This window comes from Eschrichtius robustus, chromosome 6 (genome assembly GCF_028021215.1).
Source record: "Eschrichtius robustus isolate mEscRob2 chromosome 6, mEscRob2.pri, whole genome shotgun sequence".
In the NCBI taxonomy this organism is placed as follows: Eukaryota; Metazoa; Chordata; class Mammalia; order Artiodactyla; family Eschrichtiidae; genus Eschrichtius; species Eschrichtius robustus.
In genome coordinates this window covers 61711311-61737957 of record NC_090829.1, presented here as the reverse complement: position 1 = coordinate 61737957, position 26647 = coordinate 61711311, and the positions used below count along the sequence as shown (strand labels likewise).

At 36.7% G+C, this 26647-nt stretch overlaps 1 pseudogene; it reads right to left on the bottom strand.

Moving 5' to 3' along the window:
- LOC137765882 (DNA polymerase eta-like) overlaps positions 1 to 26198 on the bottom strand; it is a 167280-nt pseudogene extending 141082 nt beyond the window's left edge.
- Between the last annotated feature and the right edge of the window lie 449 nt (positions 26199 to 26647).

The following is a 26647-nucleotide window of genomic DNA, read 5'->3' as shown; positions in this document are numbered from 1 at the left end:
AGTGGAAAAATTGGAAATGAAAATTCTGTCATGTGCAATATTAGGAACCCACAGTGGGGAGAAGAAACTAAGCATAAACAGGCAAATTGGTTTCACCTCAAGGTAAAAAGCAAGAGGTAGGATAAAAATTACAGGTTTATACAAATTACTGCATACATCACCCTGAAAAATACAGGCGACCAGATGGGAATTTTTATCCTGTTTTCATGAAGTATAAGTTTCTTTCAAAGGAAGGGTTGTAGTTACAAAAAGGAGTAGTTAATAACGTGTAAAAGCTGCACTAGTTTCAGCAGCACGAAATTTCATTTATAGCTAAAGGCAAGTTTGTCACTTAATTAGTAATTCTGACACAGGTAAAGGGGAAGACAGCTGCTTTTCTAGGCATTTTATGCCTCACTGGTCCCCGGTAACCAGATGGCATTGTTGTTGCTGATGGATGAACTAGAGAAGATGTGGGAGAGGGTCCACCCCAACCCCCAACCCCAACTCCTTGAAATAACAAGCTTGGATTAGAAATCTCGCAACGAGTAGGCTTTCTTCTGTGGTCACTCGGCCAGGGTGCAATGGGGAACAGTGTTGGAGCTGAACCAGTAACTGAGCCTTCTACCCTCCTCACAACTTGTCTGGGGAGACCCTGAAGTTGGTAGGTAAATGAGCAGCTGCACATACTAGCTTGCTTTCTTTTGTTTAGAAAAAGTCCCAATTACAGAATTATTCAATAATATTACACAGATTTTTAAAACTAAAAGAAATCCCATCTATTTGTCTAGCATTTTGGAGTTTTCCACTTGCTTTTTCATCTATTATTTTACCAAACCCTCACATTAACTTTGTGGAGAAAGGCAGGAGTGGGACTATTATTTCCATTTGTCAGATTGAGAAACTGAGGTTCAGAAAGGTGGATTTAGTTCATCAAAGTTTGCAAAGCTAGTTACAAATCTAGGACTGAAATCTAGTCTTTAGATTCCCATAATTAGTGCTTCCTAACTAATGCAAACATAAACAGGCAACAAGTAGATGAAATGATGATCAATCTCACTAGTAATCAGGAAAAAACAAATTAATGTATCAAAATTTTTATCATCAATTTGGTAAAAATTAAGAAAATTAATATTCACTGTTGGCAAATATATAGAGAAACACACTGGTGTTGTTATAAATAGGTGCAGCTTAGAAAATATTCATAGTCTTTAACATAACAATTCCACTTCTAGTAATCTATCCTACAGAAAAACACATTTGTACATAAAGACGTATGTACACTGATGCTGATTGTTTCTATTAATAAAAAACTGCAAACAACTTTAAAGCCCCTAATTTGGAGATTATTAAATAAATATGGCATATATATCATGAAATATAATAAAACTATTTTAGAAAGGATGGATGTACATGTACTGATACACAAAAACTCCCAGACATATTAATAAGTAAATAAAGCAAAATGCACAACACAAACCATTTGTTTTTTTAAAAAACAATGTATGTGCACACACATCTGCATAGGAAAAAAGGTTTGTGAGAGCACAGACCAAACCGAAAATAGTGATTACCTATGGTGAGAAGAGTGATATTGTGGGATGGGCATATAAAGAGGAAATTTTACACTTGGTCTCTATATTTCTATATTAGTAGACCCTTTTAAAAGAATTTATTTATGCATTATTATAAAATTAAGAACATTTAAAAAGAAAAGTTAAAGTTCCCAGGGCTGCCTTCATTTCCTGCATCCTAGATAGCTGCCTCTCCTATACTGTCTGATTAGTAGAGCCATTCCTGAGTCTGAGCTGGAGCTCAGCAAGATGTCTCCACCTTGCATCTCCAATATCTTTAGGTAGGGGAAGGGCCTGAAATTGACCTTTCAGGATCATCTAGGTAGACTTTCTATCCTTGCACGTGATGGATCCTTACCAACCCAGATACATAGTTTCATGCTGATTTTCTTTTAACCTTTGCTAGACTAATGGTTTCAAAATACTTTTGGCAACACATTATATTCAGAAGCACAATGCATGAGAAGGCAAAAGTAGAGCTCTTTTGGTTGAAGTTGAGGAGGGTGGAGGCATCTTTTCAACCTCATTACTTCTCCCTACTGAACTCCAAAAAACTGCCTCCAAAAAACTCCTAGGTCTCCACGACGAATCACTGACACCATGTCATTTTATAAAGAAACAGGAGTCCAGCGAAGTGAAGTTCTTCAGCTGAGATTATACAAATGCTCAATGTAGAGCCTGTCTTTGAATCCAGATATTCTGAGTCCAATTTCTATTGGCCTTCCCAAATAGGGAAAGGTGCTTCACCTTTTAGGCAGCTCCAATTAGCTTCGTCTTTCCAGACTTTTTCAAAATAGCAAATAGCATCTCTACAAATGTTTCATTTTCCTCCTTGCTTCTTCCTAATACCACATTTCATCTTTGCCTTTTCCGTGATCATTTTCTTCTATTCTGATCTTATAGAGGTGATTCCTTGCAAAGATAATAGATAGGAATATTATAGAAGCCTCTCATAGTGTTAAATAGGTAAGGGTTGAAAGTTTTTAAAGGATTTTCTGTTAGTCACGGGCTAGTGAACGAGGCTAGTCACAGTTGAGACATTGCTTAGAATCTGTTCATCAATATAGCAGGCTTCACACACACACCCACATCTCCACTGAAAGCATTTAGTGACTCTGTTATCAGCAGGTCTTATTCCTTCAGACCAAAGAAATCATAAACTACTTATGTTCTAGTTTTCACAACCTTTTATAAATGTTAAAATAGATTTTTATCTATTTATTTTTTTGGTGCACACTTCTCAAATACTCTCTATGATTAACTTAAATAGCTTTTTTTTTTTTTTTTTTTTAGAAAACATAGTTTTAAATATTTCTAGTATATTTGAAACAATAAGACACTTTTCCACTTAAAAACTTGACTTTGGGGTTTGGGAAGAACCAGTAAATAACATCTGTTTATCAGCCCATCTGGGTCTGGAATCAGCAGAGAAAAAGACATAGGACATAGACAAATGGGACCTCAAAACATCAACTTTAATACTGACAAAATATGATTGAAAGACATGCCTTTGGGTGCAGTGGGCCTCCAAATAATTCACCCAAATTAAGTTTATCCAGCTAGTCACTAACACAGTAGGCCTTTACTGTGGAGGTGGGGGACAGAGGGGTGCAGAGGAAACAGCCTGCATATTAGAAAAGGAGAGCAACTGTATTTTCTCTGGTGTTAGGCAGCAATGTCTGTGACTGAAATTCAATTACGATTAACTTTTTTTTTTTAATTCACACTTTTATTTTATTTTACTTAAAAAAAAATTCTTTTGGCCATGCAGCATGGCACGTAGGCTCTTACTGATAGTTCCCTGTCCAGGGATCAAACCCGTGCCCCTTGCAGTTGATGTGTGGAGTCTTAACCACTGGACTGCCAGGGAAGTACCTGATTAACTTCTTAATTACTTTATCTCAAAGAGCTCCACTGGGTAGATACTACAAAGTAAAGTTCAGTTTCTTTATACTATTTTACTTTAGGAGATGAGAAGGTAAAACTTAGTGTCCTGTAACTTGTGCGTTTTGAAATATCCAGATGGTGGTCATGCTATTCTGCATTGAGCCATAATGATCCGGTGCTTAACATCAAGAGCTGGGGTTTGGAAAACTTGTCAGTGTGCAAACCTCACAGTCCTAGTGTTGGTGAATGAGGCCAACGAGCCTTTAACTAGATTAACTGGTTAGGCCATGCTCATCCACGTTCACTAATTTTCACTCACATTGGAACTATGGGTGAGTCGCAGGTTTACAGTGATGCTTTCAGCCTATTTTCTGGTTGATAAGCAAATTATTTCACATAGTAAACTACCCTTAAACATCATCAAAGTCAATTTTTTAAACAATTAGAATAAAGAAATTCTAAGACCAGGATTTGATCTGTACTGAGTGTCCTAAAATGCTCCATTAGGGCTTCCCTGGTGGTGCAGTGGTTGAGAGTCTGCCCGCCAATGCAGGCGACACGGGTTCGAGCCCTGGTCTGGGAGGATCCCACATGCCGCGGAGCAACTAGGCCCGTGAGCCACAACTACTGAGCCTGCGCATCCGGAGCCTGTGCTCCGCAACAAGAGAGGCCGCGACAGTGAGAGGCCCGCACACTGCGATGAAGAGTGGCCCCCGCTTGCCGGAACTGGAGAAAGCCCTCGCACAGAAACGAAGACCCAACACAGCCAAAAATAAATAAATAAATAAATTAAAAAAATAAATAAATAAAACAAGGCTTCCTAACTCATTAAAAAAAAAAAAGCTCCATTAACTATGGTTGCCTTGGCTAAAACAAGATAATCCCTTTAAAATGAGAATGCTTAATAACACTAGTTTTACTTTATCAATCTTTCCTCCCCCCAGGCTTACTGAGGTATAATTGACATACAGCACTATATAACTTTAAGATGTACAAAATAGTGATCTGACTTATATATATTGCAAAATGATTACCATACCATATAAGTATTATTATCATTATTATGATCATCATTATGCTTTATTAAGTGCCCCTTGCTGGTCTTTGGGAGTAAAGAATAAGACCAACAACATCACTGTGCTGTACTGGACACATGGCCAGGAGATAGAGAATATAGTTCCAACTCTAACACTGGCCTTTCTAGAACCCGGTTTTCCAACCTACAAAATAGTGGGGTTTGACTAGATCAATTTTACTTAATCTGGTTTATTTGAACCTCTAAAACTTCATAAAGGAATTCTCCCCAGTTTCTCATGGGGATCATTTTCAGTATTTCATAAAGTCTAAATGAAATGGCATATTTATATTAGATGAGGCCCTAAAAATGAATTAATGCATTGGCCATCTAATTAATTACATAACTTCATTAATTTAAAATATTGCTGATTAACTATGCTCTTTACTGTATTGTATATTATAGTTTTATATGAATAAAAGTGAAGAAATAATCTATTACTTAATAAATAAAATCTCCCAGGAAGAAAAATTCAAAACAGAAACCACATGGAATGTTGAAGTGTTTCTTGGTAATGAAAATTTGGGAATCTCTGGTCTATAAAATCCTTAGGCATCTCCTAAGAGGATCCTTAATGATCCCTGACTTCTAGTATTCATGCCCTCATGCAATCCCCTCCTCTTGAGTGTGGTCTGGATTTATTGACTCCCTCCTAGTGAATAGAATATGGCAGAGGTGATGGGATGTCACTTCTGAGATTAGGTTATGTAAAGATTTTGGTTTCTATTTTGCAGGCTCTCTTTCAGATCATTTGCTCTGGGGAAAGGCAGCTGCCATGTCATAAGGCAACCCTGTGTAGGGACTCACACGAGTGAGTTTGGAAGCAGTTCTGAGGCCTGCCAATAGCCATGTGAGTGAGCTTGGAAGCTGATCCTCCCACACTCAGGTCTTGAGATTTTGGTAGCCCCAGCTACACCTTGGTTGTAGCCTCATGAGAGACCCTGAGAGCAGAACTACCCAGCTATAAGCCACTCCCAGATTCCTGACCCATAGAAACTGAGATAACAGATATTTGTTTCCAGTCTCTAAATTCGGGATATCCTGTTATGCAACAATAGATGGCTAGTATGGACCTTTCACCTTTTCCTGTTTTAATTTCCAAATACTTTAAAGAGATTTAAAACGTAATAGAAAGACAGATAATATAAAGAGAGATGGTCACTACTAAAAGTGGGGAAAATAAAGGAGAACAAACAGGAATAGGAAATATCAGACAGGCAAAGGGAACAACTGCCCTTGAATACTACAGAACACTCTCCTGACTTCTAAAGAACTTGAATGAGTACAGTGACTCATCATTATCTTTTGTGAAGAGTGAGAGTTATTTTTACTTCTGAGATAGTTGGGTGGGGATTGTGGTGGTAGTCACAAAGAGCCTCTCCCTTCCTGCATCCCCCCAAAGTCAGAACTGTGGCCTTGGAGTTTCTCATTTAGTTTTCCTTCAAGGGTCACCACCTCAGTATATATACAAAATATTGGCTATGTTTTCTTCATTATTAGTATGAGCATTACAAAAGATGATAGATGAAGAGCAAAAACAAAAAAGTTCTGTGAATTTAAAACGGAAGTCTCTATTTCTTTAATTTTTAAATTATGTTTATTATGCATTTTTAGCCTTTATTTAGAAAATACATGAAGGAGTAGGAAAAAGAGAAGGAAAGGGTAATTTTTAAAAAGTAAAAGAGAGGAAAAAGTAAAGAGAAGGCGGGGAAGATTTCCAGTCAGGATGGCTGAATGAGTTTCTACTCACTTCACTCCAAATATGGAGCAATGGTAGATAGAATGTGAAAACAGAAAACCGTAGAGAGAGGTACTGATGAAAACTCAAGATAAATATCACTGTAGACCAGTGGGGGGCTGATTTCACAAGCCTGGACACTCCAGACCTAGAAATAAGCAGTGGTATTAGTAGTCCTGTGGGGAAATGATTCCATGAAATAAGCAGTCAGAGTAAGACTAACAGTTTTAACTGAGGGACTAGATTGGGAAGTCCCCTTCTTGATCACTACCAGGGGCTCCGGCTTCAGCAGGTGTCAGGTTCCAGGAAGGTGGGGAGTGGTTTAGTGAGAGGAGGGTAGCACAAAGGAAATCTATTTATCACTTGTTTATCACTATTAGAGAAGAGCTCTAAAATGTAATTGTACAACAATTCTGGACTAGGAGCTTGGGAGGCAGGTGGAGGCAAACCTCAAAACTGCTAGATGAGGATGGGTAAATACAAGGGCAGAGAGAGAGAGACAGAGAGAAAGAGAGAGAGAGTGAAAGAACCATAAAAATATCAAGAGCCGTTTGTTAAACTTTTGTTATATAGAAGGCACATAGAATGATTTATAAACATAGAATATATGACTCATGCATCATCTCAAGAACTCTATGAGGTAATCAGTATTTTAATTTTTCTTATTGTTGTTATTGTTATTTTTATTATCCCATTGTACAAATGAGGAAACCAAGCCACAGAGAGGCTAAATAAATTGCCAGGATCACTTGGCCAATGAGTGGCTGACCTTAAATATGAACCCAGGAAGTCTAAGCCCAGAGCACATATGCTAATCACTTCACTATTCTTTCCTGAATGCAAAATTCACTTAAAATCTTCCTACTCAAATGAACCTACATACTATATTCTAAACACAAATAAATCAAATTCTATGAAAGGCAGGAAAATAACTAATTGAAACATGAATTCAATACAGATGGAATTAGTGTGACAAAGATTTTAAAATAAATATGTTTAGGATAGTTAAAGAGATAAGTGAAAAAATAACATATTTTTACAAAAGCAAGAAATTTTGAAATGAATGGAACAGGTGGATAGGAAAAGAGGTTGATTAGAAATCTTGGAACTAAAAAACATAGTCATGAGGCCCCACTCTTTTTTTTTTTTTTAATTGGAGTATAATTGCTTTACAATGTTGTGTTAGTTTCTGCTGTACAATGAAGTGAATCAGCTATATGTATACATATATCCCCTCCCTCTTGGACCTCCCTCCCACCCCCCACCCCCATCCCACCCATCTAGGTCATCAGAGAGTGCCGAGCTGAGCTTCCTGTGCTTTACAGCAGGAGTCATGACCCCACTCTTAATCCATAGTTGAGTAACTGTAGCTGGATTTACCCTCTCACTGTATACAGCTAGAAAACTGGACAAAGTATATAAAATTATTGTTCTCAGATATTAGACAATAGGCAACATAGGAATACGATACCTGAGAGGAGGGAAACAGATGAAGTTTGCTTGATGATCACATTGGCTTTCTTCCTAGGGGCACTTTATTTACATTCTATGGCACAGAAATGGGGAACTTAAAAAGAGCACAGCAGTCTCACTGAATTGAGGAGACAGAGATCAAAATTTCAGGAGTTTGAAGCAGCTGGAATTCACAGAGCAGAGTATAGAGAGGCAAGAAGTGTGCAGAGAAAGAGCTCCAGAGATCTGTGTATGAGCCCCTTTGAGCCTGGTTGAATGACAAGCTACATATTCGTAGCATGAGAATCTATGAAGATGGACAAGGAAAAATTACTAGGGAAATATCAACTATAAGGAAGCTATAATAGGGGCTAGGAAACATTTGAGTGGAGGCAGGCAGAGCAGAGAGATTTCCTTGAACAGCCAGGGAATTTAATAGTGATTTCAAAAGGGTTGCACCTTAATACTAGGGCTAAGTAGCTTTACAACAATGGCTACTCTAGACCCACCCTAGAAAGCCTAAAAACAAGCCTTAAAAGGACCAGGCTTGTCTGCAAGTTACATAACTGCCTGACAAAACAAGACTCAATACTCTTTAAAGGAAGAGAAAAAAATCCAGACACTCAACATGACAAATAAAAAAAATTTGTCTAGTCATCAAACATGACTACACATGCAAAGAAACAGGAAATGTGGCCCATAACCAGAAAAAGAATCAGTTAATAGAATAGATCCAGAAAAGACAGAGATGAGGACATTAGCTGACAAGGATGTTTAAAAAGCTATTATAAATACATTCAAAAACTTAAATTAAAACATGAAAATGTGAAAATAATAAAAGAAATCGACAATGGAGAAAAGACAGTCTCTTTAATAAGTGGTGCTGGGAAAACTGGACAGCTACATGTGAAAGAATGAAATTAGAATGTTCTCTAACACTATATACAAAAATAAACTCAAAATGGATTAAAGACCTAAATGTAAGACCAGATACTATAAAACTCCTAGAGGAAAACACAGGCAGAACAAACACTCTTTGACATAAATCGCGGCAATATTTTTTTGGATATGTCTCCTAGAGTAATGGAGATAAAAACAAAAGTAAACAAATGGGACTGAATTAAACTTAAAAGCTTTTGCACAGCAAAGGAAACTATCAAGAGAACAAAAAGACAACCTATGGACTGGGAGAAAATATTTGCAAATGATGTGATAGACAAGGGATTTATTTCTAGAATAACAAACAGCTCATACAGCTTAATATCAAAAAAACCCAACAACCCAATAAAAAAAATGGGCCGAAGACCTAAACAGACATTTCTCCAAAGAAGACTTACAGATGGCCAACAGACACATGAAAAGATGCTCAACATCACTAATTATTAGAGCAATGCAAATCAAAACTACAGTGAGGTATCACCTCACACCAGTCAGAATGGCCATGATTATAAAAAGTCTACAAATTACAAATGCTGGAGAGGGTGTGGAGAAAAAGGAACCCTCCTACACTGTTCGAGGGAATGTAAATTGGTTACAGCCACTATGGAAAACAGTATGGAGGTTCCTTAAAAAAATTAAAAATAGAGTTACCATATGATCCTACAATTCCACTCCTGGGCATACATCTGCAGAAAACTCTAACTCAAAAAGATGTATTCACTCCAAAGTTCATAGCAGCACTATTTACAATAGCCAAGACATAGAGGCAACTTAAGTGTCCATCCACAGATGAATGGATAAAGATGTGGTATACATATACAATGGAATATTAATCAGCCATAAAAAAATGAAATAATGCCATTTGTAGCAACATGGATGGACCCAGAGATTATCATATTAAGTGAAGTAAATCAGAGAAAAACAAATATCATATGATATCACTTACACGTGGAATCTAAAAAAATGAGACAAATGAACTTTTTTGGCCTCACTGTATGACATGTGGGATCTTAGTTCCCCAACCAGGGATTGAACCCACCCCCTGCAGTGGAAGCATAGAGTCTTACCCACTGGACCGCCAAGGAAGTCCTGATACAAATGAACTTATTTACAAACAGAAATAGACTCACAGACATAGAGAACATACTTACTGTTACTAAAGGGGAAAGGTGGGGGAGAGATAAATTAGGAGTTTGGGATTAACATATATACACTACTATATATAAAATAGATAAACAACAAGGACTTATATATGTCTGAATTACTTTGCTGTACACCTGAAACTAACACAACATTGCAAATTAACTATACGTCAATAAAAATATTGGTTTAAAAAAAGAATAAATGCATCAACTATAAAATTGAAAAAAAAGAATATATTGTACAACACGGGGACTATAGCCAATATTTTTTAATAACTATAAATGAAGTGTACACTTTGTTATACAGCAGAAACTAACATAACAATGTAAACCAATTATACTCCAGTAAAGATGTTAAAAAAAAAAACTATAAATGAAGTGTAACCTTTAAAAAATTGTGAATCACTATATTGCAAACCTGTAACATATAATATTTTATACCAACTATACTTCAATTAAAAAAATAATAATCCTCTTAAAGGAAAACATAGGAAGAACACTCTGACATAAATCACAGCAAGATCCTTTTTGACCCACCTCCTAGAAAAATGGAAATAAAAACAAAAATGAACAAATGGGACCTAATGAAACTTAATAGCTTTTGCACAGCAAAGGAAACCATAAACAAGACGAAAAGACAACCCTCAGAATGGGAGAAAATATTTGCAAGCGAAGCAATTGACAAAGGATTAATCTCCAAAATATACAAGCAGCTCATTATCAAAAAAACAAAAAACCCAATCCAAAAATGGGCAGAGGACCTAAATAGACATTTCTCCAAAGAAGATATACAGATTGCCAACAAACACATGAAAGGATGCTCAACATCACTAACCATTAGAGAAATGCAAATCAAAACTACAGTGAGGTATCACCTCACACCAGTCAGAATAGCCATCATCAAAAAATCTACAAACAATAAAGGAGATACCTTCCTTCCCACATTTTCCTTGGTGTAATATTGATAACCTCCTGATTTCCAGTTGTACGAAAACTGGGAAATGTGGAATTGGAAAGCATAAAATCTGTAATTTCTAGAGGTATACTTTTGATTGTGTTTAGTCTGAACTGAAAGCAAAGAGTGTATATTGAATCACTCAAAAGAAACTGGAAATTGCATACTTCAAGCACACCTTTCAATGGTCTACTTCTGTCATTACAGTATTAACAAACAATAAATGGAAAATTAAGTAATTCAGTAACTCTTAAAGGCATTAAATTGGTAATAAATTATCTCTAATCTCCAACCTTCCCATGTGCACTTAATCCCAAATTCACTAGGGTTTGATAAGCTTCCTAAAGCTTCATCAAACATTCAATGAGAAGATCTGATTAGCCATTATACTACTGTAGAAATTTCTGGGTTATGCTTGGTGAGCAATGTACATAATAAAATAGGTCATTGGAGGTGAAAAAGTTAGGAGCTGCTACGCTATCAACACCAATTCCCAGGTCTCCTGAATTTCCTAGTGCATTCAAGCATTCTTCCCCATTTCTTTGATAAAATCTTCTCTAAAATCCTCTAAAATACATTCCATCATAAATGACTGTTAATATGAACTGCTACCACTGAGTAGATGGGGATGATCCTTAACAAAATGTTAAGTATCACTTTAAAGGGGAATATCTTTGACTAGGGCCTCCTCTGGATCCCAGTAATCAGTGTTGATTTCCCCTTCAGTGTGAGATAAGCTGGTTAACATAAAATAAAATAAAATAAAATAAAATAAAATAAAATAAAATAAAATAAAATAAAAAATAAAATAAATAAAATAAAATAAAATAAAATAAATAAAATAAATAAAATAAAATAAAATAAAAAATAAAATAAAATAAAATAAAATAAAATATAAAATAAAATAAAATCAGAGGTTAAAAATATTAACTATGTGTCCATTTATTAGGCACTTTTTTTCTAATCATTGAAAAAATGATTAGCACATTAATTTCCAGAATTAAGTGTTAGGTTTTGAAGTTCTTGGAGACATACAGCAAAACCCATTTTGGAATCAATATGCCAATCTCCACTTCTAAGTATTCATATCATTATATTTGGATAGTAAAAATTACTCTAGCAGCATGGCCAGAGTGTGTCTCCTGGTTGCTTCATCCAATACTTTGGGTACCTTATACAATGAAGTAGAATCATGATGGTTTGGTATCATGGTAAAAATGGGATTAAGAAAAATCACCATGAATGTAATGGAGTTCTTATGGATTATTAAAAAAGAAAGGAGATACCCTCCTTCCCACATTTTCCTTGGTGTAATATTGATAACCTCCTGATTTCCAGTTGTACGAAAACTGGGAAATGTGGAATTGGAAAGCATAAAATCTGTAATTTCTAGAGGTATACTTTTGATTGTGTTTAGTCTGAACTGAAAGCAAAGAGTGTAGATTGAATCACTCAAAAGAAACTGGAAATTGCATACTTCAAGCACACCTTTCAGTGGTCTACTTCTGTCATTACAGTATTAACAAAAGGCTCTATGGATGCCGGCAGGCATATCTACCTAGTTTCTTGGGAAGAAAATCTAAAATGAAAAGACTCAACAAAAGACTATAAGATGGAAGGAGATTGTTGTGAAGGAGGTGTCCTGGATTTCCTTTTTTTTTTACCTGTTGCCAAGGAGCCCAGAACCTAGCTGACACAAAATCTTTCCAGGATATTTTGCTGCTAATAACCCTAATTACAAATCAGGTAAGACATGCAAATCTATCTTTTTGACATTATGTACATTCAGGGAGCATGTAAGTTCAAATTGAAAATGAAATGCTGTGACTGGATAAAACAAATAAAGCATATATTTTTTGGTGATGGATATGCATGATGAAGGTAAAAATAAAATGAACAGGTCACCTAAAGTGGAATAGATGAAAGAATACTTTAGAGTTCATAAGAAGTTTTCCTTGCAAAAAGATCAAACAATAGTTGAAAGTATAAAAGCTGCATTGTGGTAAAACTTCTATTCTAAAATTCTTTAGCTATTCCATTTAAAAACACACATTAGCTGTTAGGTTAGCATCAAATATGGAAATGTCAAAATGACCATGGTCTCAGTAAGGATGAAAGGAAAAACAGGGACTTGTTGTAAAAACACATCGTTAGCTATATTTGCACCTCTGGTTCATTGACCTTGAGAATATAGGTCTTTTTTCATTACCTTCACAGACAGTTCCACCCTCTGGGAAAATGAATCCCTAATGTTTGGCTAGGTGTGCCTGGGAGTTTTTCTTTGAAGACATTATGTTCCATTGTAATGAGGTTTTAATTGGATCTATCTCACTCATTCTCAGATCATCCTGAACATCTTTTAAAAAGTAGATTTCCTTTTAAACAACAGTATCATAAAACCACCACAACAAAAACAAACATATAAAGCAGGACTCATTTTTAAGATTTTAGTAACTATGGTTTAATTTTTCAGAAATCATCTAATTGCTTTTTCTTTACTTCAAGGAGATAGGTAGGAAAATCAACCAACTTACACTGATTTGAATAAACCGAGAATTTGTTTCTCTCTGTTGCTTTACATAGATCTAAAAGGACATGAAGTGAGTATATATCTTGGAGAAATTATGTTGGATTATATGACATGTTCAAAAGACTTCTGGTTCATTACTGACAATATATTCAGGTTTGAAATTTTCTTCTCTTTGGGCCCCACTCTCACCTCTGACCTGTGTTGGGCATCTGGGGTGGGAAATTAACCTATGCTTCTCCTCTGAATACATCTTTATATTTGTGTTAATCAAAATATTAATTTATTTGGTATAAGCTTCTTGATGGGAAGTTCTGCATTTATTTTCTAAAATTGTGTATTTTCAGTGACTTTAAAAAATGAGCTACAGATACTGATATCTTGATATACTGCAATGGCAAATGCATCTCTCATTCCCTCTTGTACTTCCTTACTCCTTCTATGTTTTTTTAAAAAATAAATTTATTTACTTTTGGCTGCACTGGGTCTTCGCTGCTGTGTGCAGCCTTGCTCTAGTTGCGGCGTGTGGGCTTCTCATTGTGGTGGCTTCTCTTGTTGCGGAGCATGGGCTCTAGGTGTGTGGGCTTCAGTAGGTGTGGCACGAGGGCTCAGCAGTTGTGGCTCCTGGGCTCTAGAGTGCAGGCTCAGTAGTTGTGGCACATGGGCTTAGTTGCTCCGCGGCTTGTGGGATCTTCCTGGACCAGGGCTCGAACCCGTGTCCCCTGCATTGGCAGGCAGATTCTAAACCACTGTGCCACCAGGGAAGCCCCACCCCTTCTATGTTGATTTTGTTTTTCAACAACAAATGAAACAAGGTCATAAATTAACACCATCAATTTAATTTCTTCCCTGTCCCCTCTCCACTTGTCTAGCATTTTTATTCATCAGAAGCGATAAGAAACAAGACTTTAAAAAGGCATTTTAAAGTAGCAGTAATTTATTCACAACTCAGACTCTGGGTTCTTTTATTTTAAAATGTAAAACTCACCATCTGAAACACGCACTGTATGTCAGACATGTCACTTCCCTAAGTTGTGTTCTAAGAAAACCTACGCTTGTTTTAATTGGCCCTCCCTTCTTTGACTGATTTGAAGGTTGCTATACATACCAATGATGAAGTGACATGACAAGAGCTTTCTAGGAATGTTGTTGCTGTACGTGTATGGAACAGATTATTCTAGGGCAATTTTAAAGGATATTGAGTGAAAATAAGAAAAAGAAATGAAATAATCTAGGAATAAAAACAACCATTTATTGAGTACTTACTTTGTACAAGATGCTTTATATACATTTTTCCATTTAACCCTAACAATGACCTTATAAAATATGTATTATTACCTTATTTCATAGCTCAAGAATCAGAGGCACAGAGAGGTTGAATGACATATAAGACAGAAGAGCTGGGGTTTGACCCAGGTATATCTGACTCTGGAGCTCACAGTATAGAAATGCAACAGATTTCTGTGTATTAATTTTGTATCCTGCAACTTTACCAAATTTATTGATGATATCTAGCAGTTTTCCAGTAGCATCTTTAGGATTCTCTACGTATAGTATCATGTCATTTGCAAACAGTGACAGTTTTACTTCTACTTTTCCAATTCGGATTCTTTCTATTTCCTTTTCTTCTCTGATTGCTGTGGCTAGGACTTCCAAAACTATGTTGAATGAAAGTGGTGAGAGTGGACATCCTTGTCTTGTTCCTGATCTTAGAGGAAATGCTTTCAGCTTTTCACCATTGAGTATGATGTTAGCTGTAGGTTTGTCATCTATGGCCTTTATTATGTTGAGGTATGTTCCCTCTATGCCCACTTTCTGGAGAGTTTTTTTTTTTTATCATAAATGGGTGTTGAATTTTGTCAAACGCTTTTTCTTCATCTATTGAGATGATCATATGGTTTTTATACTTCAGTTTGCTGATGTGGTATATCACAATGATTGATTTGTGGATATTGAAAAATCCTTTCCTCCCTGGGATAAATCCCACTGGATCATGGTGTATGATCCATTTAATGTATTCTTGGATTAGGATTGCTAGTATTTTACTAAGGTTTTTGCATCTATGGTCAGTGGTGATAATGGCCTATAATTTTTTGTGTGTGTGTGATATCTTTGTCTGGTTTTGGTATCAGGGTGATGATGGCCTTATAGAATGAGTTTGGGAGTATTCCTTCCTCTGAAATTTTTTGGAATAGTTTGAGAAGGGCAGGTGTTAACTCTTCTCTAAATGTTTGATAGAAGTTACCTGTGAAGCCATCTGGTCCTGCACTTTTGTTTGTTGGGAGTTTTTAAATCACAGTTTCAATTTCAGTACTTGTGATTGGGTCTGTTCATATTTTCTTTTTCTTCCTGGTTCAGTCTTGGGATATTGTACCTTTCTAAGAATTTGTCCATTTCTTCCATTTCTTGTTCATTTTATTGGCATATTGTTGCTTGTAGTAGTCTCTTAGGATGCTTTGTATTTCTGTGGTATCTGTTGTAACTTCTTTTCATTTCTAATTTTATTGGTTTGAACACTCTCCCTTTTTTTCTTGATGAGTCTTGCTAACAGTTTATCAATTTTGTTTATCTTTTCAAAGAACCAGCTTTTAGTTTCATTGATCTTTTCTATTGTTTTCTTGGTCTCTATGCCATTTATTTCTGCTCTGATCTTTATGATTTCTTTCCTTCTGCTAACTATGGGTTCTGTTTGTTCTTCTTTGTCTAGTTGCTTTAGGTGTAAGGTTAGGTTGTTTGTGATTTTTCTTGTTTCCTGAGTTAAGATTGTATTGCTATGACCTTCCCACTTAGAACTGCTTTTGCTGCATCCCATAGGTTTTGGATCATGGGGCTTTCATTTTCATTTGTCTCTAGGTATTTTTTTGTTTCCTCTTTGATTTCTTCAGTGATCCACTGGTTGCATATTTTTTAGGCTCCATGTGTTTGTGTTTTTTAGTTTTTTTTCTCGTAGTTGATTTCTAAACTTATAGTGTTGTGGTCAGAAAATATGCTTGATATGATTTCAATTTTCTTAAATTTACTGAGGCTCGATTTGTGGCCCAGCATGTGCTCAATCCTGGAGAATGTTCTATGTGCACTTGAGAAGAATGTGTATCCTGCTGCTTTTGTATGGAATGCTCTATAAATATCAGTTAAGTCCATCTAGTCTAATGTGTCATTTAAGGCCTGTGTTTCCTTATGAATAGACAGGATGACCTGTCTATTGGTGAAAGTAAGGTGTTAAAGTCCCCCACTATTATTGTGCTACTATCGATTTCTCCCTTTATGGCTGTTGGTATTTGCCTTATATATTGAGGTGCTCCTATGTTGGGTGCAAATATATTTACAATTATTATATCTTCTTCTTGGACTATTCCCTTGATCATTACATAGTGTCCTTCTTTGTCTCCTGTAACAGTCTTTATTTTAACGTCCATTTTGTCTGATATGAGTATTGCTACTTCAGCTTTCTTTTGATTTCCATTTTCATGGAATACCTTTTTCCATCCCTTCACTTTCAGTCTGTATGTGTCCCTAGATCTGAAGTGGCTCTCTTGTAGAGAGTATATATACAGGTCTTGTTTTCATATCCATTCAGCCAGTCTAAGTCTTTTGGTTGGAGCATTTAATTCATTTACGTTTAAGGTAATTATTGATATGTATGTTCTTCTTGTCATTTTGTTAATTGTTTGGGGTTTGTTTTTGTTCCCTTCCTCTTTTGTTCTCTTTTCTTGTGATCTGATGACTAACTTTAGTGTTATGTTTGGATTCTTTTTTCTTTTTGTGTGTGTATGTATTGTAGATTTTCAGTTTGTGGTTACCATGAGGTTTTGATATAGCCATCTGTATATAAACAAGATTGTTTTAAGTTGCTGGCCTTTTAATTTCATATGCATTTCCAAGAGCCTGCATTTGTGCTCTCCTCACAATTGCTGGTTTTGATATCATATTTGTATGTGGATGTTTTCCTACCTTTATTGTATGTTGGCCTTTACTGGTGAGCTTTTCCATTAGTAATTTTCCTGTTTCTAGTTGTGGCTTTCTTTCTTTTTCTTTTTTCTGCTTAGAGATGTTCCTTTAGCATTTGTTACAAAGCTGGTCTGGTGGTGAATTCTCTTAGCTTTTGCTTGTCTGTAAAGCTTTTGCTTTCTCCATCGAAGCTGAATGAGAGCCTTGCTGGGTAGAATATTCTTGGTTGTAGGTTATTCCTTTTCATCACTTTAAATATATCGTGCTATTCCCTTCTGGCCTGCAGAGTTTCTGTTGAGAAATCAGCTGATAACCGTATGGGAATTCCCTTTTATGTTATTTGTTGCTTTTCCCTTGCTGCTTTTTGTATTTTTTTCTTTGTCTTTAGTCTTTGTTGATTTGACTACTATGTGTCTTGTGTTCCTCCTTGAGTTTATCCTGTCTTGGACTCTTTGTGCTTCCTGGACTTGGGTGACTCTTTCCTTTCCCATGTTAGGGAATTTTTCAGCTATTTTATCTTCCAATATTTTCTCAGGTGCTTTCTCTCTCTTCCCCTTCTGGGACCCCTATAATGTGAATGTTGGTGTGTTTAATGTTGTCCCAGGGGTCTCTTAGGCTGTCTTCATTTCTTTTCATTCTTTTTCCTTTATTCTGTTCTGTGGCAGTGATTTCCACCATTCTGTCTTCCAGGTCACTTACCCGTTCTTCTGCCTCAGTTATTCGGCTATTGATTCCTTCTAGTGTATTTTTCATTTCAGTTATTATATTGTTCATCTCTGTTTGTTTGTTCTTTAGTTTTTCCATGACTTTGTTAAACATTGCTTGCATCTTCTTGATCCTCACCTCCATTCTTTTTCTGAGGTCTTGGATCATCTTCACTATCATTATTGTGAATTCTTTTTCCGGCAGGTTGCCTATGTCCATTTCACTTAGTTGTCCTTCTGGGGTTTTATCTTGTTTCTTCCTCTGGGACATATTCCTCTGTTGTCTCATTTTGTCTAACTTTCTGTGATTGCGGTTTCCATTCTGCAGGCTGCAGGACTGTAGTTCTTCTTGCTTCTGCTGTCTGCCCTCTGGTGGATGAAGCTGTGCAAGAGGCTTGTGCAGGCTTCCTGATGGGCTGAACTCCACTGGTGGGTGGAGGTGGGTCTCGTCCCTCTGGTGGGCAAGACCGTGCTCAGGAAAACTTTAAGAAGCCCGTCTGCTGATGGGTGGGCTGTGTTCCTGCCCTGCTGGTTGTTTGGCCTGAGGTGTCCCAAGACTGGAGCCTATAGGCTGTTGGGTGAAGCTAATGGCGGCCTCCAGGAGGGCTCATGCCAATGAGTACTCCTCAGAATTGCCACTGCCAGTGTCTTTGTCCCTTCAGTGAGCAACAGCCACCCCCCTGCCTCCACAGGAGACCCTCCAATACCAGCAGGTAGGTCTGGCCCAGTTTCTTATCAGGTCACCTTTTTTTTCCCCTGGGTTCTGGTGTGCACGGGACCTTGTGTGCGCCCACCAAGAGTGGAGTCTCTATTTCCCCCAGTCCCATGGATTTCCTGCGATCAAACCCTGCTGGCTAACAAAGCCAGATTCTCTAGGGGCTCCTCCTCCTGTTGCTGGATCCCCAGGCTTGGAAGTGTGATGTTGGGCTCAGGACTTTCACTCCTGTGGGAAGGCCTCCATGGTACAACTGCTCTCCAGTCTGTGGGTCACCCACCCAGTGGGTATGAGATTTGATCTTATCACGATTGCACCCCTCCTACTGTCTCGTTGTGGCTTCTTCTTTGTCTTTGGCTGTAGGGTATCTTTTTTGGTAGATTCCAACATTTTTCTGTGGATGGTTGTTCAGCAGTTAGTTGTGATTTTGATGTTTCTGTAAGGAGGGGTGAACCCATGTCCTTCTACTCCACCATCTTGAGCTCAAGCAGTCCAGACAGTTAAGTTTAGAAAGGTAGAGAAAGAATGAAAGGAGAGACAAGGATATGTGCTGAGATGGTCATGAGGAGTTTGCTGTTGTTCTCGAATTATATTTTGAATTTGTGTCTCTACCATCATTGTGACTTATTGAGCATATATTATGTGATATAATGTAATGGAGGAGATGTTTAGGAAGTAGACCTTAATTATTACATATTTATTTATTTCATTAAAAATTTTCATTAAGCTTTAATGTCTGAGACATTGTGCTAGGCAAAGTGAATGGCCATTCACTTATTGAATGTGAATTAAAGGAAGGTACATATTCAGGTCCCATTTGTCAGAGAAAACTCCATGGAGGGCATGAAAAAGACAAACCAAGTAATCACCATTTATATTATTCATGGTCCTCAGGGCATAGATATTGTGTAATAGGATGTATATACAGTTTTTTTTTCCTATTTGGGGAGCAAACCATCTCCTTTTTCCTTCCGTAGACTTAATTTAAAAACTCTGTTCAGAATACTAAGAGAACCTGTAACTCAAGCACTACTTTTAATAGATATGTAAGTTAGCTTCTCACATGAAGTCTGATAAAAAAAATTTATAGAAGGCGGGCAATAAACTTAATAAGGTGTTATATAATATGCAGAATAAATATTAGTACAGTACATGAACCTAAATGACAGCAACAAATTATAAAGCTTAGCATGCAATTAAAATCGCTAATGGAACACTGTATAGAGAGCATGTGTTCATTCTTAGATCAGTCAAAGAGCAGCTATTTGGTGTCAGAGCCACCACTTGAACTAATGACACCTTAAACTTATTTTTAAACACTCTGTCATGCAATAGCTACACTTTATGGGTGTCTTCAGTTCAGTCTTTTAGCATACATTGTACATGCTAATAAAATGTGTCCTCAAGGCAGGATGGTCCTGATGGCCAAGAGACGATGGCCAAGAGACAATGTTCAGATTTATGCCCAAGTGCATTTTTCTGATGTCAAACTTATGAACAGACAATAATAACAGTACATCTACTAGTGATTAGCAGGCTGACAGTATCTTAGATTTCAAACTTAGGAACTAAGAGCTGCCTGAAACTTGTCAGTTAATTGATCCTACTGCCATGAAAACTATTATGCTCTGAGTTCTTGTTTTTTACAAGGTTGTACTTTCTTGGCTCCATGCTCTTGTGCATGTGATTCTCTCTGCCAATGTCATTTACCTCATCTCCACATGTACAAATTTTACTCATCTTTAAAGACCCAGAGTAAATGACATCTTCTCCATGAAACTCTCCTCCAGTCCTCCCAGTTTGAAGTAGTCTTTCCTTTCTCTGAACTTCCGTTGCATATGTTTGTACTTCATTAGCACTTTTCACTATCCACATTATAGTGTTATGTGACATATTTTTTGCATATTTTAAAATTATATATCTATAAAATATATACCATATTTATTTGTATATGTGTCTTATCCCTTATTTTGGATTAATATAGGGAAGAAGTGTCCTAGGATTAGGTATGGATGCAAAGGGATGCCAGCTTTGGTTTACAAGCTAGATATGGACATTTACTGAAAGTTTACCACTTAAGTGAGGGATATTTGTAAAATGATGGAATGACTTTGTAGTCTTTGATAGTTGGCAATAGAGTTGCCCTTTCTATGTGTAATTTAAAAAGTTGACATCTGTCAACTCTCTTGGCAAAAGAAACATTCGCATAAGTGAAAGGTTTCAAATCCGCGCAGACATTGAATGGGAAGAAAGGAATAATCTCCTGTATTCAAGAAGAAAAAGCTCACAGAGTTCATGGTAGGAATGAGGAGAGAAGATTTAGTGTTGATATTGAATCTGATCTACTCAACATTAGAAACAGGGAGCCTTTTGGTTTCTATGGCCATTGAGGTATGCCACTCAATCCCCTATCAAGAAAGAATCTGTTTAAGAGTGTAATTAGCAGAGAGCCTCCAGATATTGCAAATTTGGGATCCTCCACAGTCTTCAACTCCAAGTTCATGCTCTTCCAGGGCTGCTCACAGCCAGTAACAGCCCAGGAGGGGTTCTGTGCACCAAGTACTGTAGAGCCAGGTCATTTTGGCCCCATATGGGACTTCTCTAATCTTTGCTTTTGGCTTCCCCATTGGCCTGACTGGGACTTTCTTGAGCTACATTGCAGTCTGAGGCTCTTCCTACCCAATCCTCCTTCCTTTCCTCTCTCCATTCACAAGTGACAAAACAGCATTGTGATACAAAGTCTTTTCCTTCCTACTATTCACACCAATTTATTTCCCCCAATACATTTCTTGCTCTTCTAAGTCCATCTCTGTATCTGCTTCCAGGAGTACCTGAACTGACACAGCTTAACACTAACTATCATGTTGAGCAACCATCATGGCAAAATTGGACCTGAGTACCCACACTCATGAACTCATTCATTTATTCAATTTATCTTACAGATATTTTTGAGCATTTACTATGTGCCAAGCACTTTTGTTCTAGATAATAGTGATATAAGAATGAACAAGGCAAACAAGATTTATGTTTTGAATAGAATCTACATATATAAGGAAACCAATTAAATGATTATTGTTTCTCAATTATCTATTATCCCATAAGGTTGTGTAGCTCATGAGTATTTCCTAATGCTTAGCAACTTGGTGTCTCAGAAGGTTACTTTATGTCCTTCCTCTGCTTCCCTCCCTCCCTCCCCTTCCTTCCCCCCTTTCCCCTTCCTTCCTTCCCTCTTTCTCTTTCTCCTTTCTTACAAATTTTTTTTCTTTCTTCCTGCTCTCCTTCCATCAGAATAATTAATAATATGTTTCTAATGAAAGAAAACCTGTAGATGGTAGTAGGTTTGGAGACTGTACCTTAATCTCAATGAAGGCAAAGCACATCTCAACTTGGACAAGATTAAGGAAGGCTGATACATTATTAGCACAGCACAGTGGAAAAGAAAGAAAAAATTTGGGCTGTCGAAATATGTGGTTGACCGCAGGTCTGACTTGGTTTTGGAGAGGTTGGTGTCTTTCATATTCCAGGGAATTGTGCATGTAAAAAAAATACTCAATACCATTTGTATCTTTTTTATTGCCAAATTTGGATTGTCTCCTTCTTTCCCTAAATCGGGTATTGTCTTGCCACTTTGATATATTAATCTAGTTTTAGTATTACTGGAACCAAATTATAGATCAAATCAGTATTTAATTTTAATTAGTAAGGTCACCTAGAGGTTTTCTCTACTAGACATCAGGGATCAAGCTTGTTCAGTTAATTCTTTTCTTTGGGATTCTGGTCTAATTATTCATTATGTATCACACTGTCTGCCCCTTTTTAAAAATTTTTGTTGTTGTGTATGATCATGAGGACTGATCAACTGATACACTCTTTTCTAGTTGGTTATTATCTGTGGCCACTGGTGTTTTTCAGTCCTTGTTGTTGGTACTGTAATTACCTTTTCTGGATCTATTTGACTTATTCAACTTTCCTGTGTTCACTCATTTCTGCACACACAGAAACAAGTACATAGCTGGACATTAAAAATATACATATACTTACAGAAGTAAGAAAAAATATTTACTCATTTCAATATTTCACTACTTATTAACATAAATAAAAATACTATCTTCACATTACAATTACTTTTGTACACCATTTATTTATTATTTATTCTTACTTTAAAACATGGAGCCCATGGAAAATTCACCACTGTTGCTAGAAATAAGCTATACTCTCTTGGAGTTTTTTTCTGGATGAATCTGTATTGCTTCTACAAGTAATAACAGATTGCCCTTACAAGTTCCCCCCCAGAGTTAACTTGCTACAGATTTATATCCTTTTGGTTAATGTCCAACATTCAAAGATTTTTTACTGAAAGAGCTCTTCTAAATAAGAATAATGTTACAAAATAATAGTTCTAAAAGTACACATTACAACTGAAGAGGAGAATAGATACATAGTTTTGAATATAGCCATTATCAAAAGTACTAGAAAATTTTTTACAAAAAGGTGTAGACACCCTGTTGAAAAGCATCTAGATGCAGAATTCTTTGCTCTGGGATATCCAGCTGAATTCCACTTTCATAATATTTGATTAAAAGCAAATAAGACCCAGATTCTCTTATATCTGGTATCTAGAACTATCATAATCTAATATTACCACAAAAGCAAGTTTTTAATTGTCCTAATTTTATTCTAGTCTAAGAAAATATTTTTAACCATCAAGTACATTTTATTTATTAAAGGACTTTCATGCAGATTATATCTCAAGTTTTTGTCAGGTAGATAAAGTAAATAAAGATGAACTTACAAAAAAAAATCACTTATCATTCCCCTACATATCACTAACCAAGTAGACAATATAATAGAAAAAAAAAAAGCAAACTCACTATAGCAACAAAAAAATTAAAGCATCTAGGAACTAACATGATGAATGCACAAGACCTTTATAGAAAAAAGTAAAGCTTTAATAATAAAGATATTATAATTGGATACTCATATAATAAAAAAAGGAATCTTGATCCCTATCTCACACCCTACAGTCACACACACAATGGATTGTAAATGTAACTGCAAAAGGCAAGACAATAAAGCTTCTAAAATAATATAGGAGAGTTTCTTCATGAACTTGAGGTAGGTAAAGATTTCTTAAACAGGACATTAAAAAATACTATCCATAAAAGAAAAAAAAAGATAACCTGGACCAAATTAAAATTAAGAACCTTCCATACATCAAAAGCTACTATTAAGAGACTGAAAAACAAGCCACAAATCAGAAGATACTGTAATACATATATTTGATAATGACTCATATCCAGAATATATAAAGTCCTATAGTTGAATGAGACAATTAACCAAAAAAAAAAAAAAAAAGGTCAAATACTTAAACAGGCACTTCATGATAGAAGAATGGTCATCAAACTGACAAAAAGGTGCCCAATTTCATTAACAGCAGGAACATGCAAACTAAAACCATAATATGATATAACTATACACCTATCAAAATGGCTAAAGTACAGAAGAGAAAAAAGCAAGTGTTGATAAAGATGTGGAACAACTAGAACTCTCATATGCTGCTAGTGGAATTATAAATCAGTACTACCATTTTGGAAAATTTTTAGTAGTCTCTAGTAAAGGTGACTACAGGCAAACTAAAGCTGAATATAGGCAAACCCCACGACTGAGCACTTTTAGTCATATACCCAACAGAAATGCATACATTTGTTCACCAAAAGATATTTACAAGAATATTCTTAGCAGCACTATTCCTAGTAGTCCAAAACTGGAAACAACCCAAATATCCATCATAAGGGTAAACTGTGGTATATTCATACAATGGAATACTACAGAGCAATGAGAGTAAACTAACTCAACTATATACAACAGAATGGATGAATCTCACAAAGACAATGTTGAGTGAAGGAAGCCATACTCAAGTATACACTGCATGATTTCAATTTTATAAAGTTCAGAAATAAGCTAAATAGAAATCAAGATAGTCGTAATGTAGGAGAGAGGGGATAATGTAAGGAAGGATAATGACTGGGAGGGTAGGTAAGGGTGGCTTCTAGAGTTCTGGTGTTTTTTGATCTGGGTGCTGCTTATATAAGTGGGCTTACTTTGTGAAAATTAGTCAAAGTGTACACTTACAGTCTGTACACTTTATGTATATTATATCAATTAAAAGTTCAGATGAGAAAGAAAAGGGAAAACATACTGGATTCCAGATTGCAAAAGAAGCAGAACTATAAATCAAAAATTTTAACTTAAAAATCACTAAAAGGGACATAAATGAAGACCTAAAAAATTGCTGAAATATGTTTATGGATGAAATAATTTAACATTAAGGTAACCATCCTCTCTAAATATGCAAATTCAATGTAATTCCATCAAAAGTTTTGAGGAATTCAACTAATGTATTCTAAAACACATACTGAACAATAAAGGTGCATAAATAGCCAAGACAATTTTGAAAAACAAAAGCAGAGGGGAGTCATTATCAAATATTATGAAATACTGTGAACAGTAATAAAAATAATATGTTTCTGGAGCAGAAGCAGACAGATTAATGGGATACTACAGAAACAGACCCACTTACATATAAGAAGTTAAGAAAGAATGGACTGTTTAATAAATGCTGGGAAAACCAACTTGAGATAAGAATAATAATTAAGGTGGCTCCCTACCTTAAATCAAATAAAAAGCTAAACTCCATATAGTTGAAATAGCTAAAAAGAAGCTGTAAGGCAAATAGAAGAAACATGTAGAGAAATGTCTTTAGGAAATTCTGATAGAAATGGATGTCTAAAACGAGATTCAAAGTGCACAACCATAAGGTGAAAAACTGATGGACTAAGAGAATTTGTTCAACAAAGTACAGCATAAACAAAGTTAATGGATGACCTCTTTCACAGCTCAACATCCACTTACCTGGAAAGATGAGAGAATCTGTACATCCTTCTATGTGAGTCCTTGTGATTCATTCAGGTTGTAGTCTAAGTTTCCTTTCAATCAATCCAAGAAGGATCAGAGTGACCAAACAAAGCAGGTTCCAAAGGCAGGAAGCAGAAACGATATGATGTTATGGAAGTACCTTTCTGAACAGTCCCTTCTGCTGCTGTAAGGCCTTGGGACAACCCTTCAATGTACGTGCTCGGCAACAAGTCTGCTGAGACAGGCTGACCCTGGAGCTTTTTGTAGCCTCTCTCGTACAGCACTGGTCAGGTCTCCGTAAGCCTTGTCAAGGCGGGCACGTTCAGTCGCAGCAAAATGAGACCTTACCTCCATCACTTCCACACTGGCTTCCCGGTACTCGGTGAGGTCAGCTTTTCCCACAGGACTCACGAACTCGTGACAGTAGACGATCTGGACATAACGTCTTAGCATCATCTGCCCACATATTTCTAGTGACCCCAAGCACACAGCTTCGTAACATACTGCAATTACTCCGCCAGCCTTCCATGATTTGTACTGTACAACCGCACAAGTTTTAGTCCCCAAATGGGGATTTTGCCGCTGCTTCCCTTGAACAAAAAGAAACAAAAAACAGTCCATGTCCACCAGAGCAATGGTCCTGTCCATCAGCCATTTTTCAAGGTGACAGACACCTGACAAAACCGCCGCCCGCGGACGCCGGGCTCCATGTCCAGTGGAAGGAAGATGAAAGGATCTTAAATATCTGTTCCCTTTCCGGGAGTGGGCTAGTCAGTTTCGAGAGAGGTTTATTCCCCGTAACAACAGAGGAAAGGACCAAAGGCCAAGAAATCCCTCGCCCCGGCAGCGGCCCGCACAGCTGGGCTGACTCAGCCGAGGTCACGTGCTCAGCGGATCGCCCGCCTGACGGAGACGTGATGGTGCGCGCGCCACCAATGGCCGATGACGCGCCTGCGCACCGCCCCTAACGTCTCCCGGGACGCCTTCTAAATTAACTTTTCTGTTTCGGTGCCGTAATGAATTCTGCCTTCCACAGACTCAACTGTTCTAATTAACCGTAACTGTTATTATATTTTGGTTTGGATGTTTGAATCATC